Genomic DNA, 14,727 nt, shown 5'->3' with positions numbered 1-14,727 from the left:
TAGGAGAGAAGTGCAGTTATTATTTCCATTTTACAAATGACCAAAAGGCTGAGAGAAGTTGAATAAATTGCCCAGGATCACACAAGTATCTGAGGCAGTATTCAAACCCAGGTCTTTCTTATTGAATGTTTTGGGTTGCGTCTACATTTTTGTAGCACTTGGAAGTGTGTGAAGAATTTTCCTCCTAAGAACCTTGTGGGGTAGGCAGTGCCAGTATTTTTACTACCACTTTACAGATGAGTAACTGAGGCTAATGATCTGTTGGATTTGACCCTCTGCCCAAATATTTCACACATTTTAATAACTCTTATTATTCTTCTTTATAAATATAAGGAGGGCACAGTATAAAATGATAAAATGATAGACTTTGAGTTAAGTACTGACTGAGTGCCCTGGCCCAAGACAAGTCACATAATCTTTTTGAGCCTGTTTTCTTACCTGTAAAATGGGGATAATAATACCTGCAATAACTTATAGGGGTCTCGTGAGGTTTAAATAAGATAATGTAAGTAAAGAGATGTGCAGATCTTAAAATGCTATATAAATGTCAGTTGTCATTACAGCATTAAGAGAAACTGATGAAGACTGCTGTGCCTTCCCCAGGATTCTGCAGTGATTAGGCCCTAGGGCCTTGAGTAGGAGAGTCACAAGTCCTGCCTTCTGGCTAGAGTTCTGCCGCAAACAGATACAGTTTTTATCTGCCAGCTCTAACTCCCTGTTATTTGAATACTGACTCAAGAGCTGTATGTTAAAGCCAATTCTATCTTATTGGACTAGGTTCCCTGGTATGTGTTCTGGAAAAAGTGATGTGCATGCTCAAAACTTATTTTTGGGAGATTGCCTAAGAATACTGATGTGGTTCAAATCTTTCTTCTCCTGGGAAAAAGCTTCTGGAGATGGCTTCTGATTAGGCAAGATAATTGTGAACCCTGCACTACTTTAGGGGTTGAGCTATTGGGAATCTCTCTCTGCCATATCTCTCCTTTCCCCAAGATAAGAAATCAACTTCTTTCTTTGACTTGTTTTTGCTGCCTCTCTTTCTCTATCTCTATCTTTACTGCTTTCTCTACCTCTTTCTCCTTTTTCTCTTTCTATTTCTCTGTTTCTATTTTTTCTCATCCCTTTTTCTTGTTTTTATCTTTCTTTGTTCTTCCAGTGGCTACCACAGTGCTTGGCACATGGCAAGCGCGCGCGCTCTCTCTCTCTCTCTCTCTCTGTTTGCTTCCCCTTCCCCCCACTTTTTATATATATTTGTGTGTAGATGTATATACATGTGTACACACATGTATAGATGTGTATATGTACATGCATGTATATGCATATGTCTATATGTATGTATACATAGATATGTATATGGGCACATGTATATTTGAGCGTGTATATAGATGCTTTTTTTCCTTATTTTTTCCTTTTCTTTTCTGCTTTTCTCTCTTTTGCCCCTCCCTTCCTCCTTCCCTTTCTCTCTTTCTCCTTCCCTTCCTCCTTCCTTCTTCCTTTCTCTCCTATAGTAGGGTAAAGCACTAAGAATGACACTATTGAAAAGGTCATCAATTTTTTTAATGTAATATTGTAGTGAAAAATATTAAACTAAAAATTTTTAAGTACATGAATATAGTATTTAAAAATATGGTGGAGGTTTTATTTTGTTCATGTCAGGAATCTAAGAAACTTTGCAGTGTTTTCCATTTATATTTTTGAAGTGCTATTAAGTTTACCCAAGTTTGATCAATTATATAATGTAATAAACAACATGGTGGAGGTAGGGGTGGAGAACAAACGATCTGAATTACATCCTGAGGATAAGAGAACTTTTTTTGGTATTAAAAGTAGAAAAGCATTGTCTGAAATGTTGATTTTTCCTAATAGTATTATTGAATAAGCTTAGTATAATTAGAGAGCTTTCAAGCAGAAGTTGCATGAGACAAGTTGCAGATTAGATTCCTGCTCAGGCATGGGTGACCATTTCTGTGAGTCTATATTTCTGTGATTCTCTCGAAACTGGTATAGGAACATTCTAGTGTGGAAACTTGGCAGATCATCAGTGGACATGGCTGTATTGATAGATGTTTAAGGACTGGCTCTGGGAGAAAGATGTATACAGGACCCACTTTAAAATTTAACTTGTATTAATATTTTTCCATTTATGTCTTAAATATCAACAGAATAATATAATAATAATAATAATATATAATAATAGTAATCAACAGAACAGTAATTAAGCCATGGTTTGTAGAGTTTGCTGATTTCCAAAATGCAAAATGGTCACTGACAATTTAACAGGTGGGGAAGCCCATGGGACATTGATCCAGCATACCACTGGATCTGTAACTTCTAGTCCAGGGGTGGGGAACCTGTGACCTCAAGACCACATGTGGCCCTGTAGGTCCTCAAGTGTAGTCCAAAGTTCACAGAAGGCCACAGGTTCCCCACCCCTGTGTAGTCTAATAATAATAATGATAGCTACTAATAGCTAACTAATAATACACTTACTATTTGCCAGGCACCGTGCTAAGCACTTTACAATTATCATTTCATTTGATCCTCACAATAACCCTAACAAGTAGGTGCTATTATTATCCCCATTTTACAGGTGAGGAAACTGAGGCAAATAAGGATCAAGTGACTTACCAAGGCTAACATAGCTAATAAGTGTCTAGGACTGGATTTGAACTCAGGTGTTCCTGGATCCAGGCCCAGTGGTCTGTCTTCTGGGCCACCAGCTGCGCGGAATCTAGGCCACTGAGAGGTTAAGTGACTTGTTCACAGGTCCTCAGGTAGAAGGATCAATGGTAGAACTTGATTCCAGGACTTCTCATTTCTAGGACCAGCCCTCCAGCCACCAGACCATATTTGTTCCATAACTTTTAGTGACCTTATCAAAGACCTTTTAGATGGATGGTCCTGTGCTAGAAGGTGGATATGGAAGAGGATGGGTGGTAGATATTAGGTTAATCTGTTATTATGTACTCATTTTATATCCAATATTTCTGTTAAAGATAGAATTTTTTGAAAACCAAAAATCAAAGCATAACCTTATTTTACTTTTTATATTAAAAGTATGATCATTAAAAAAATCGCTCTTTCTAGTATGTGTTGGGTCTAAGTTAATTCTCATCCATGTATACTTGCAAGGGACCCTAGAGGTCATTTAGTATCTCAAGGTACTATATAAAAAGCTGTCTCATTTTATACATGGGAATACTGAGTCTTGGAGAGAGATGGAGCATTTTATTGAAGGCTGCATAAGTAGTATACAGCAGAACAGTCATCTAAACCCAGGTCCTCCTAAAGAGTCCAAATTGTTTTCAGAAATAGGGTTGCCCCTCACTCATTTCTACTTCATTTTTAATTATTCAGATTTACCATTCAGCAGCCAATTTCTCAGGGGAGGAGACTAATTTTTACTATACATCTCATCAAAACATAGTTTGCACAGAGACCTTGGGACCACATTGACTTTGACATTTTAAAATGCTAGCAAGGTGCCAAATTAAATTTTTTTCTGTAATTAATCCATTTTGAACTTGCTTTTCAACTGTGGTCCATTGGTTTTGCTCCAGTTACTAAGTCAGAGAATAAAGTCTGCTTCTATCATGCAGCAGATCTGGGCTGCAGTAGGTTAAATTTTCCTTCTAGTGCTAATGTAAAATCAATCTACAGCTTCTAATCCATCTCTTTTGGCATTTCCTTTGAAGATTCTTATTAAGAAAAAGCATTATGAAGAATAAGCAAAAGCAAAGCTGAAGAGAAATGAAATCAGTTAAAGAGGGTGGGGGACCCACTAGTATGTTGTAAAGAGCATTGGACCTAGAGTTAGAGGACCCAAGTTCCAGTGCAGGCTCTAACATATATTCCCTCCATGACTCTAGACAAGTCTCTTTTACCCACTGAATCTCCAAGGTTTCTTCATTTATAAAATCAGATGTTGGGAGCTCATACAGTAGAAAGAACACTGGATTTGGAGTCAGTGTTCTGGGTTCAAATTCTGCCTCTGTCATGTCCTACCTGTGTGACCTTGAGCAAGTTACTCTCTTTTCCCTCTGGGCATCTGTTTCCTCATCTGTAAAATGTATGGTTTAGCCTGGAAAGACTTACATGAACTGATACAAAGCAAAGTGAGCAGAACCGGGAGAACATTGTATACAATAACATCAACATTGTATGGTGAACAGCTGTGAATGGCTTGTCTTGTCTCAGCAATACAACGATCTAAGACAGTCCCAAAATATGATGAAAAATGCTATCAGCCTCTAGAGAAAGAACTGTTATTGTCTGAATGCCAACTGAAGCATTCTTTCTTCCTTTCTTTCTTCCTTTTTTCCTTCTTTCCTTATTTTCTCCTTCCTTTCTCTTTCTTTCTCTTCTTGCATAAAATGACTAATATGGAAATATTTTACACAGTTGCACATGTGTAACCTATATTAGACTGCTTTCTGTCTCAGGGATGGGGGAGGGAAGGGAAGGGGGGATAGAATTCAGAACTTAAAACTTAAGAAAATAAAACCAACAAATGTTAAAAACTGTTTTTACATGCAATTGAGGGAAAATTAAATATTATTTTTTAAAAATACGGCTTGGGCTAGATGGCTTCTAAGGTCCTGTCTAGTTCTAAATCCATAATCCTATGATTTCTGATGACCTTTCTAGTTTTAACAGAATGGAATTCTGGGGCAGATATGAGGAAAAAAAGTTGCCCAAATGCTGAATGAGCAAGCTAGAGCAATGTCGGGAAGTAGATATGGCACTAATGGGAATGCACACACATGTTCCATTTGTTGTAAAGACATCGTGGAAAATAGTATATGTGCTTTACCCATAGTCAGTTGCAATCCAAGGACAAGTTCACAGTGCCTCATTGGTAAAGTAGTTTATACACTACATTCTCTATACTAGGTCACTAGAAAAAAAAAAAGATGGCTTTATCTGTAGAACCATGAATAAGTGTCTTTAAAGAGTGCTGCTTGACAATTCAGGGGTACAAGAAGAATAATTCAGACCAAGTACTATTCTGTGCCTTGACCTGTGTTCTTTCTACAGAAAAGAGCCTGGAAAAATGCTCGGGTTGCACATTTTGTGGCATGAGAGGGAGGTTTTGATCAGCCTACGGATGCTCATGAAAAATAAATACTGACTTGTTCTTATATGGACTGATCCTTCAAGATCTCTCAGAGTAGGTTTCCAGCTGAAATTTCACCTCAATTAAAAGAAAACAGCTAGATCTTGTTTAAGACATTCAACATGCCTTGCCAGAGTAAAATGAATGTGAAATCATAAAAGGGAAATGTTCTGTTGAGATAAAACAGCTGTCCTTTTCATTTGCGGCTCAAATAATTCATCTTCTTTTTTGTAGCTTCTTTAAATGGGAAAAGGTACTAAGGAGAGGGGTAAGGAGTGTTTATTGAATCTTGGGGTTGGGGGGGGGGGTAGGGAAGTTACATTTGCCCCTCCCTGCACCATCCCAAATGAAACCTGACAGGTTTGGGAGCTTGGGACAGAATCCCTGAAAATTCTGACTTTTGGCATGAATGGAAGAGAGGATGAAAGATAATTCATAAAATTGGTATGTCCTTAACCCTGGTAACTTTTCATGCTCCAAATCCAATTTTCAGAGCTGAGTACTGTTGGGGAATCATTCCACGGAGGATAGACTAATTCCTCCCTCCTTATAGGGTTTCTGCAGTTAGACAAACTTGCTCCAGGGCCAGATGCTCTTTCTAAAAGGGTCACTGTCCCACCCTGGCTACTCCACAGACATCCTTTTCTCAAGGGAGCAGGACCTCTTTTGGCAGATCTGCAAGGGCTCACTGGCTTGACTTTTTTAATCAAAGTAGTGTTTTGGTACCTGTAAGGAAAAAAAGAGGAAAGTTATGGTATATATATTATATATGTGTGTGTGTGTGTATGTGTGTGTGTGTGTACACATATATATGTAGCATACTGTGTGCATTATGTATGCATTATGTTGTATAGACTAATATGTGTATATATTGTTGTTTCAGGCATACTTGACTCTTCATGACCACATTTGGGTTTTCTTGGCATAGATATTGGAGTGATAGGCTATTTCTTCTCCAGCTCATTTTACAGATGAGGAAACTGAGGCACAAAGGGTCAAATGACTTGCCCAGGGTCATATAGCTAGTAGATGACTTAGACCAGATTTGAACTAAGGTCCTCCAGGACTCCAGGCTGGCTACTTTATCTGCTGTGCCACCTACCTCTCCCCATATATAATTTAAAAAAAAGAAAGTGGAATCCTGAGGTGAGTAGGTCAGATAGGTTTACAAATATGACAATTATATTCTAATTGAATCTTTAGTAGAATAATCATGTGTGTTCCAGTTGCTTGATAGGGAAATAAAAAATAAGATAGTGATTAGCTTAAGGGAGGTTTATCAAGGAAACCTTTGCGTAGGTAAGTTTTGAATAGTTTGTATTCGTCACAAAAATAGGGTCCTATGTCTAGGATTCTGGGTCAGAACTGCTTATGTAATGTAACTTCAAAGAAAGATTTTTATTACTGACTTTAGTGATATGTAAAGTAGGGGGAGGATGTGATTCTTCCTTTGTCCTCCTTGCCAAGATGTAGGGAACAATACTGAGATAGATGATGCTTGTGAAGATACTCAAATGTTGTCTCCATCATGAAGCCTTCCCTGATTTTCCCTGTCAATTAATGACCTTTCCTATCTTTGAGTTTATCTAGGCATTTAGACCTTAAAATCTTTTAAATTAAACTTAATTAAAACCTTTTTAATGCAGGATGGGTGGTGGAGTGAGTGAACAGAGTAGTGCTTAGGACCTGGGATCAAGAAGTAAATTGTTGATGTTCAGTCGTTTTTCAGCCATGTCTGAACCTTCATGACTCCCTTTGGGGTTTTCTTAGCAGAGATACTTCAGTGGTTTGCCATTTCTTCTCCAGGTCATTTTACAGATGAGGAAACTGAGGCAAAGAGGGTTAAGTGACTTGCCCAGGGTCACATGGCTAATAAATGTCTAAGACAGAATTTGAACTCTGAAAGTTGAGTTTTCTGGCCTCCAGGCCTCCCACTCTATCCATTGTGTCACCCAGCTGCCCCAGAAGCAAGAAGACCTGAATTCAAATTTGATCTCTGACATTTATTAGCTGTGTAACCCTGGGCAAGTCACCTGTCCATTCTTAACTGCAGTTTATTAAACTGTAAAATGGGTATTATAACAGTACTCACCATCCAGGGTTGTTGTGAGGATAAGATGAGATAATTTGTGTAAAGCTCTTTGCACATCTTAGAGCACTATATAAATGCTAGCTAATATCATTATTGCTATCCTTGTTGTTAATGTACTTTTTTGGTGACTCACCCTCTAATTCAAAAATGAATGTGGAAGAACTCTTTCTGCCAATAGACAACATCACCCGCTGTGCAACGTAGGCTTACAGAATTGCCTGGGTCTCTCCAAAGTGGAGTGATTTGTCTAAGATCACACAGCCTTTATATGTCAGTGACTGGACCGGGTCCTGGGGTGTCTTGGTTCCAAGATACTATCTATTCATGACCCCATGTGTCCTTTTCAAGGCAGATTAGAATGTTTGGTTCCTAAAAATGTACCATAGTTGAAAAACTTGCTTTACAAAGACCCTTTCCCTAAATTAGACGGGTAGGAATATAGCAAAAAAGGAATCTTTTTGGCCTTTGATTCATCTGGCCTCTTGCCATGTGGTGTGACCAGTTTTTTTTTTTTAATGTTCTCAATTGCCACTTTAATAAGTACTAATTTTTTAATATATTCTTCATTGATTATTTGAACTTCAGAAAAAATTGATGGTAAAAAGATCTTTCCTTAGCCATATTTTCTATTTTGTTTGGACCTGGGAAGGGGACCCCTTTCTCTCTCCAGAATATATACATACACACAGAGCACACTTCCTCTTATATTTTGTTAAAGGCTAAACATAACAAGTTGACTTCTCTATTATATGTTTTCATTCTTGTGTCAGTCCTCCATAGGAAGAACACAGAATCATGGGATGTTGGAGCTGGAAGAGATCTTAGGGGTTATTTAGTTCAGCCTACTATTTAAAAAGTGAAGAAACTGAAACACAGAGAGGAGGAAATGATTTGTGTTAGATCACACAGCATGGTGGTGGTCTCTTGACCTGTGGTCTAGATTTCTTTCCATACTCTGCAGTGCCTTCTTTCACTTTGGATCAGCAACCTCCCAGGATGAGTTTTTATAATCCTTTTATCGACTATAGAGTTGTAATCTCATAGAATCCTAGGATTTATAACTGGAAGAGATGTTGGATATCGTTTAGTCCAATGCCTTCCTTTTACTGATAAGGAAACTGAGTCTTAAAGAAGGAAAATGACTTTCCTAAAGTCACAAAGGGGGGCAGGTTAGGTGGTGCTGTGGAAATGGATTATCCACAGATAGATATGGTTAGAGTACTGGGCCTGGGATCAGGAAGATCAGATTTCAAATGTGGCCTCAGACACTAGTTTTCTGACCCTGGGCAAGTCATTTAACCCTGTTTGCCTCAGTTTCCTCATATGTAAAATGAGAGGGCAAGAGAAGGAAATGGCAAACTGCTCCAGTATCTTTGCCAAGAAAACTCTAAATGAGGTTAAGACGAGTCAGACACAACTGAAAAGACTCCAGAACAAAAACAAAAACGGTCACAGAGGTAGTAAGTATATCTGGGTCCTCCTTGACTCCACTACTCTCCTGACAGTGGCAGAATTGTTCTAAATAATTACCTGTGTGTCCCAGTCTCACCAAAGATATCTGTTTAGATGCTGATTAAAAAAAAATGGGGCGAAATCCTGCTTGCTGACATCCCTGTACATTGGAGTCTGCAGTTATACTGTTTACACAACTAGCAGACTTGTTTTATTCCCCAGAGATGAGCTGAGGGTGGGGGCTGCACTGTGTTAGATCTGATCACTTATAACATTTTCTTTTTTCTTTTTGCACATTACTTGAGGTTTGGAAAGTTTAAGAATAGATGTAGTTTTATATGCATTAATTTAAACATAGGGTTTGAAGAGAGAAGTGGGTTTTAAAAACATAGTTGTGACATGTTTATTGTAAACATGGTAAAAAATGGAGCCTAAAATTATGCTGCTGAAATATATACTACCTTGTCAACAAGTAAGCATTTATATTTGGGTATTTCACTATGGCGTTTTCTTTATATATTAAAAATTAAAAAAACAAAAACAGACTGGTGATCCTGCCTAGAATATTTCACCATCTTCTGACTAGGGACAGAGTTGGACTTCCTCCTGTATTATACATTTATTTCTTTTCCAAATATAAGTCCTTTGTAGGTGACTTTGGGTTTTTACTTTTGTAGTTTTGGGTTTTTACTTGCCCCCGGCTCTTGCTTCCTACTGGAAATCATAATCGTCTTACTTTTGGCATTGCAAATTTCCTGATTCTAACCTTCTGAAGTCACAAGTTTGGGATTATATGAAGGGATGTGAAGGTCTCCAGACAAAGTGAACTTCTAAATCCAGATTTAGTCCTCCTTAGCATGAAAGTATTCTTTGAAACAAGCTTGGGATGTTCTGATCATATTTGAATTTCAACAAATAAGTTCAGTTAGATAATATCGAAAATATATTTAAGAATTGCAATTTTTATTTTTGAAATTCAAAAAAAAATGTCTTCTTAGGCCCAATTTTTTTTTTAAAAAAAGAAACTAAGTGCATTTGGCCCATTTAATCATCAATCATCCAGAAACATCCTTCTTGCTGTTTTTTAAATCAGTATTTTCTGTTTTCTACCCCTGTGCAGGTTATGTTCAGTTCCTGGAACACATTGAGTCCTCTCCTTTACTTCTCAGAATCCTCCTGTTGTGAATCACTTTTCAATTGTGTCTTATTCTTCCTGACTCCATTTAGAGTTTTCTTGTCAAAGATGCTGGAGTGATTTATCATTTTTTTCTGCAGCTCATTTGACAGATGAGGAAACTGAAGCAAACAAGCCCAAGTGACTTGCCCAGGGTCACATGTCTAGTAAGTATCTGGGGCCAAATTTGAAATGAGGAAGATCTAGGCCTGGTGCTTTATCCACTGCGCCACCTAGCTTCTTTCAAGACTCAATAAACTCTGGAGCACAGTCCTTGATCATAGTAGGCACTTAATAAGTGTTTACTGAATTGAATCAGTAAGTTCCAGAATTATCCAGAATTAAAAGAAATATAATGCATCCCTACACTGGAAAGCATGAATAATCAGATTTTTCTTGCATGTTTTGCCCTCTCCCTTTATAACAAATGGCAGAGTAACTACTTAGTGCAAGAGGTTTATTTTTAAAAACACGATGAAACAGAACAATCTGTTCTGATCTAGGGAAAGTCGTGAATATTTACTAAATATTTAGTATAGTGATGTTAAATGGCCACAATCTTTAAGTGTGCACTGAACATTTCATTAAGGTATGCACTTAGGGAATTTTATTTTATTTTATTTTTTAAAGCAAACTGATTACTCAGTCAAAAACATTATTTTTATTCCTCACACTTAAACTTAATTTAAAAATTTTAAGAATCATTAAAGAAGCATTTGTCAAGTGCTTACTATTGCAGATATTGTGCTAAACACTGAAATACATATAAAAAGTAAAAGTAACCCCTTGCTCTTGAGGAACTTGCATTCTAATGCAAGAGACATCATAAAGGGTTAAAGCTTAAAATTTCACTAAGAATTTTGGAATATTCTGAGTTGATAAATAGGTACAGACTCTTTACTTGTGTGACCCTGGGCAAGTCACTTAGCCCTGTTTGCCTCAGTTTCCTCATCTGTAAAATGGCCTGGAGAAAAAATGGCAAATCACTCCAGTATTTTTGCCAAGAAAACCCCAAATGGGGTCACAATAAGTTCAACACAACTGAACAACACCTTCTATCACCTTTTCCTTCAAAAATGGTCAAAGCTAGCATATGATCAATCCTGATATGCAAAGTATCAACATGTCTTTAAAATGGATCCACATGCTGTGGAAAAGCCCATATTTTGGATGATTTTTCTCTGCTAGTTCCCCACATGGAACAAAATGAAGATCCATCAATGTTAGCAGTAAAGCCTGATGATTTTTCAACACATCTGCTGAGTTCCAGGGAATTTCAATTACTTTGGTGCCTGCCCACAAAAAAAAAAGGGCAGAGGAGTTAGCTGTGCCCACACAGAAGGACCTGGCTTAACTTGAGATATGTAGAAAGAATTATCTTGAATTGAGAAATGTTTGCTGGAAAAGATGTCAAGTTAAAATTCTGTGCTGTGTTGATGTTGCTTTGTGACCTTATTTTTGCATAAATATCATTTACTTAAATGTTTACATAAATATTATGGAGGAAAAAGCCAAGTGGGTGAAGAATAGTCAGTTATGGCTTATCGTGGCAGTTATTATGGCAGAGTGGATAGAGACAGCTTGTCTCAGATCCAGAGATACCTGAGTTCAAATACAGCCTCTGACATATATTGGTTTTATGACCCTGGATAAGTCCCTTGACCTCTCAATGATCCAGGCTGGCCCACTGTCTAAAACTATAAATTGAAGAGAGGGCGCTGACCTGTATTAGTATGTGGAGTTTCCTATCTCAGTGAAAATACCAAATTCAGCCCCCTGTCCCCATCTCCTGTGCTCTCCATTAGTCAAACAGCAAACATTTATTAAGTAACTATTCCATGCCAGGTCCCTCTATGCTAGGCACTGAGATTACAAATATGAAGAATAAAATAATTCTTATTCTCCAGGAACTTACATTTAATTATATGGATTAAGTAATAATTAGTAACTTGTGACCCTCGGCAAGTCATTTAACCCTGTTTGCCTCAGTTTCCTCATCTGCAAAATGAGCTGGAAAAGGAAATGACCAACTGCTCCAACATTTTTGCCAATAAAATAATTCATTCATCCATATCTCTGCACTGGACAGATACTCCAAATGGACAGTGAGTTGGGCCTTGTAATTAAACAGGAAGGATTGTTTTGGGGAAATGGTAGGAGTCTTTTACTGACTCCTAACTTTTCTCTGAAATATAAGACACTTTAAAAATCTCTATATGCCTATCAAATTGTCCATTTGCCTTCTAAGGTGTGTGTAACTAGTACATAATTATGTTTTTACATCTTGCCTCTCCCATTAAATTGAGAGTTCCTTGAGGGCAGAACCAGTTCTTTTTCTTTTTTTTATATCTCCAATGCTTAGTACAGTGCCTGGCACATAGTAGGTACTTAATAAATGCTTATCTATCAGTTGATTGAACTTGAACCCATTATTCTTCACAGTATTGGACAGGGGACTAATGAAAGGATGAAAGTTGGATTAGTTGATTTGGAGTTGTTGGTGAGACACCAAGGTGAAGACATTTACTGGTAGTGGACTGGTCCCAGGCTACATGGAAGATTCTCAGTAAAGACAGTTGAATGAACAGTGGAATGTCTTCCCTCCTCATTTCTGATGATTGGAACCCTTAGAGCAATTCAAGGCTCAGCTCAGGTGCCATGTCGTTGAAGAGATTTTTCCCAGTTTTCCCATTTGTTTGTGCCCTGCTCACAAGTCATTTTGCATTTATTTGTATATATTATTCGTTTTCTTAGCCATGAACATACTGTAATTTCTGCCATTTGTATGTGTTTGAAGGCTTGAAAAGTATTTGCAAATATTATTTTATTTTTGCAACAATCTTGGGAAGTAAGTGCTATTATTATCATCCACATTTTGCAGATTGGGAAATTGAGGCAGAAAGCTGGGGTCACCCAGCTAGGAAGTGTCTGAGGCCTGTTCAGAACTCGAGTCTTCCTGACTTCACGTCAGCTCTCTATTCCATTGCATCACTGCAGTCCTCAACAGAATGTTAAGTTCCTTAAGGTCAGGGATTCTCCCTACACTTCTGTATGTATTTGCATTGCCTGGCCCACCATCTGACATACAGTGGACCCTTCCTAGAATGATTGTTGGTTGGTTGAATACGTCTGTCAGATGCTTTCCTTGGTTCATACATGTCCACAAGTACATCTTGGCTGCTATGGTTCTATATGCAGTAGAGTAGCAAGTTGCTACTCTGGGTATTTCTGTTTTAATAACTGGAGTCTCTTTGTACATTACCCCTCAATACTATTTAACCAAAATTGAAAATGCCCTGTTGAAATGGCAGCAGAGTGTGTTATGTTTAGACTCAAGGAATGTCCCTATTAGAAGGACCTCAGATATTAATCTAGTAAACCTGTCCTTTCAAAGAGGAAGAAACTGAGGTGCAGAGAAGGAAAGAGACTCTCAGTCTGGTAAGAGTTCAACATTTTGTTGTTATTGTTAAGTCATTTCAGTCATGTCCAACTCTCTGTGACCCTATTTAGGGTTTTCTTGGAAAAGATGCTGGAGTGGTTTGCCATTTCCTTCTCCAGCTTATTTTACAGATGAGGAAACTGAGGCAAACAGGGTGATGTGACTTGCCCAGGATCACACAGCTAAATGTCTGAGGCCATATTTGAATTCAGGAAGATGAAGTCTTCCTTTCTCCGGGCCTGGAGCTCTATCTACTGTGCCACCCAGCTGTCAACCATTTTACTTGCATTATAAAATGAAAGAGTAAACAGTGAACACAAAGAAAGCAAACTTACCCCCAGTCCACTTGAGAGAGGTATAGGTTCCCTAAAGTGCCGATAGCCAGTCCATATAGTATCTGCACAGGATGGTCCTCACAAAGAACACCAGCCCCCATAGTCCTTTTGGCTGCATGTGGGTGAAAATGTACTCTTTTTCTTTTGCAATTTGAAGCATTTAATTGCTCATTTTAAAAAATCCCCTTGGCATTTTGAAAATGCTAGAGCCTTTTTTGAGTTGATTTGCTTTGACTTAGATGATGAGCACACCTGCTCCAGAGTCCCAGTGGCAATTGGGTTATAACAATTATGGTCCTTTAAACATACTTAAGGTACAAAAAGTGGTTGGAACAGACCATACAATAGCCAGGGACCCTCAACATTTATTATTTGGAAATCCCAAAGCTGAATATTTTCCCCCTTTTAATTATGTGTGTTATTTTAACAATTTTGAACGTTTGAGTGCATTCTGACTTATTTGGCATTTCATTAAATAGCTCTACCTGTAATTAAAGCATTTGGGCAGTAAAAATACCCATTTTGTGTAATGGTCACGTGGGCCACAGTTCGACTCACAAGATGTCGCCTCTATAGGGGACCTCAGGGTTATCTAATTTAGTCTGCCTTTTGTGGATGACGAAACTGAGACCCAGTGAAGGAAAGAGACTTGTTCAAAGACAGTGCCTAACATTTAATAAAGTAGTTAATAAAGGTTTATCGACTGACTGACATGACCAGTTAGTGGCCGAGCTTGGACTTGAATCCAGTCCTCTTCTCTGCAGGCCAAGGCTCTGTCAGCATGGTGCTTAGCATACATAGTAACCTCTGGGCTTGCTTGACTGACTGTGATTGGTATAACATGCAATGAAACAGAAACTTTGAAAAAAAATTTTTTTCATTGCCTTTGGACACACAAATAGAATACCAGACTTGGAGTCAAGAAGATTCAACTTTCTGAGTTCAAATCTGGCCTCAAATACTTCCTAGCTGGGTGACCCTGGGCAGATCACTTAACCCTACTTGCCTCGGTTTCCTCTTCTGTCAAGAGAGCTGGAGAAATGAAATGGCAAACCATTCCAGTATCTCTGCCAAGAAAACCCCAAATGGGGTCATGAAGATTCGGACATGGCTGAAAAA

General features: G+C 38.1%; 1 protein-coding gene and 1 long non-coding RNA gene across 4 annotated transcripts in view; both read left to right on the top strand.

Annotated features, from left to right (window-relative positions):
- Positions 1-14,727, top strand: part of FOXN3 (forkhead box N3) — a 511,610-nt gene that overhangs the window by 75,088 nt on the left and 421,795 nt on the right. The gene's annotated exons all lie outside the window — the stretch shown is intronic.
- LOC140513910 (uncharacterized) overlaps positions 1-14,727 on the top strand; it is a 47,300-nt gene extending 32,573 nt beyond the window's left edge. The window contains exon 2 of the long non-coding RNA XR_011970414.1: positions 1-14,727. This exon is cut by the window's left edge and continues 30,838 nt beyond it. This is a non-coding gene — a long non-coding RNA (uncharacterized lncRNA).

The sequence above is a fragment of the Notamacropus eugenii genome, chromosome 7 (genome assembly GCF_028372415.1).
Source record: "Notamacropus eugenii isolate mMacEug1 chromosome 7, mMacEug1.pri_v2, whole genome shotgun sequence".
NCBI lineage: Eukaryota > Metazoa > Chordata > Mammalia > Diprotodontia > Macropodidae > Notamacropus > Notamacropus eugenii.
Note: the sequence above shows the minus strand (reverse complement) of the source record. Positions and strands in the feature narration are given on the sequence as shown.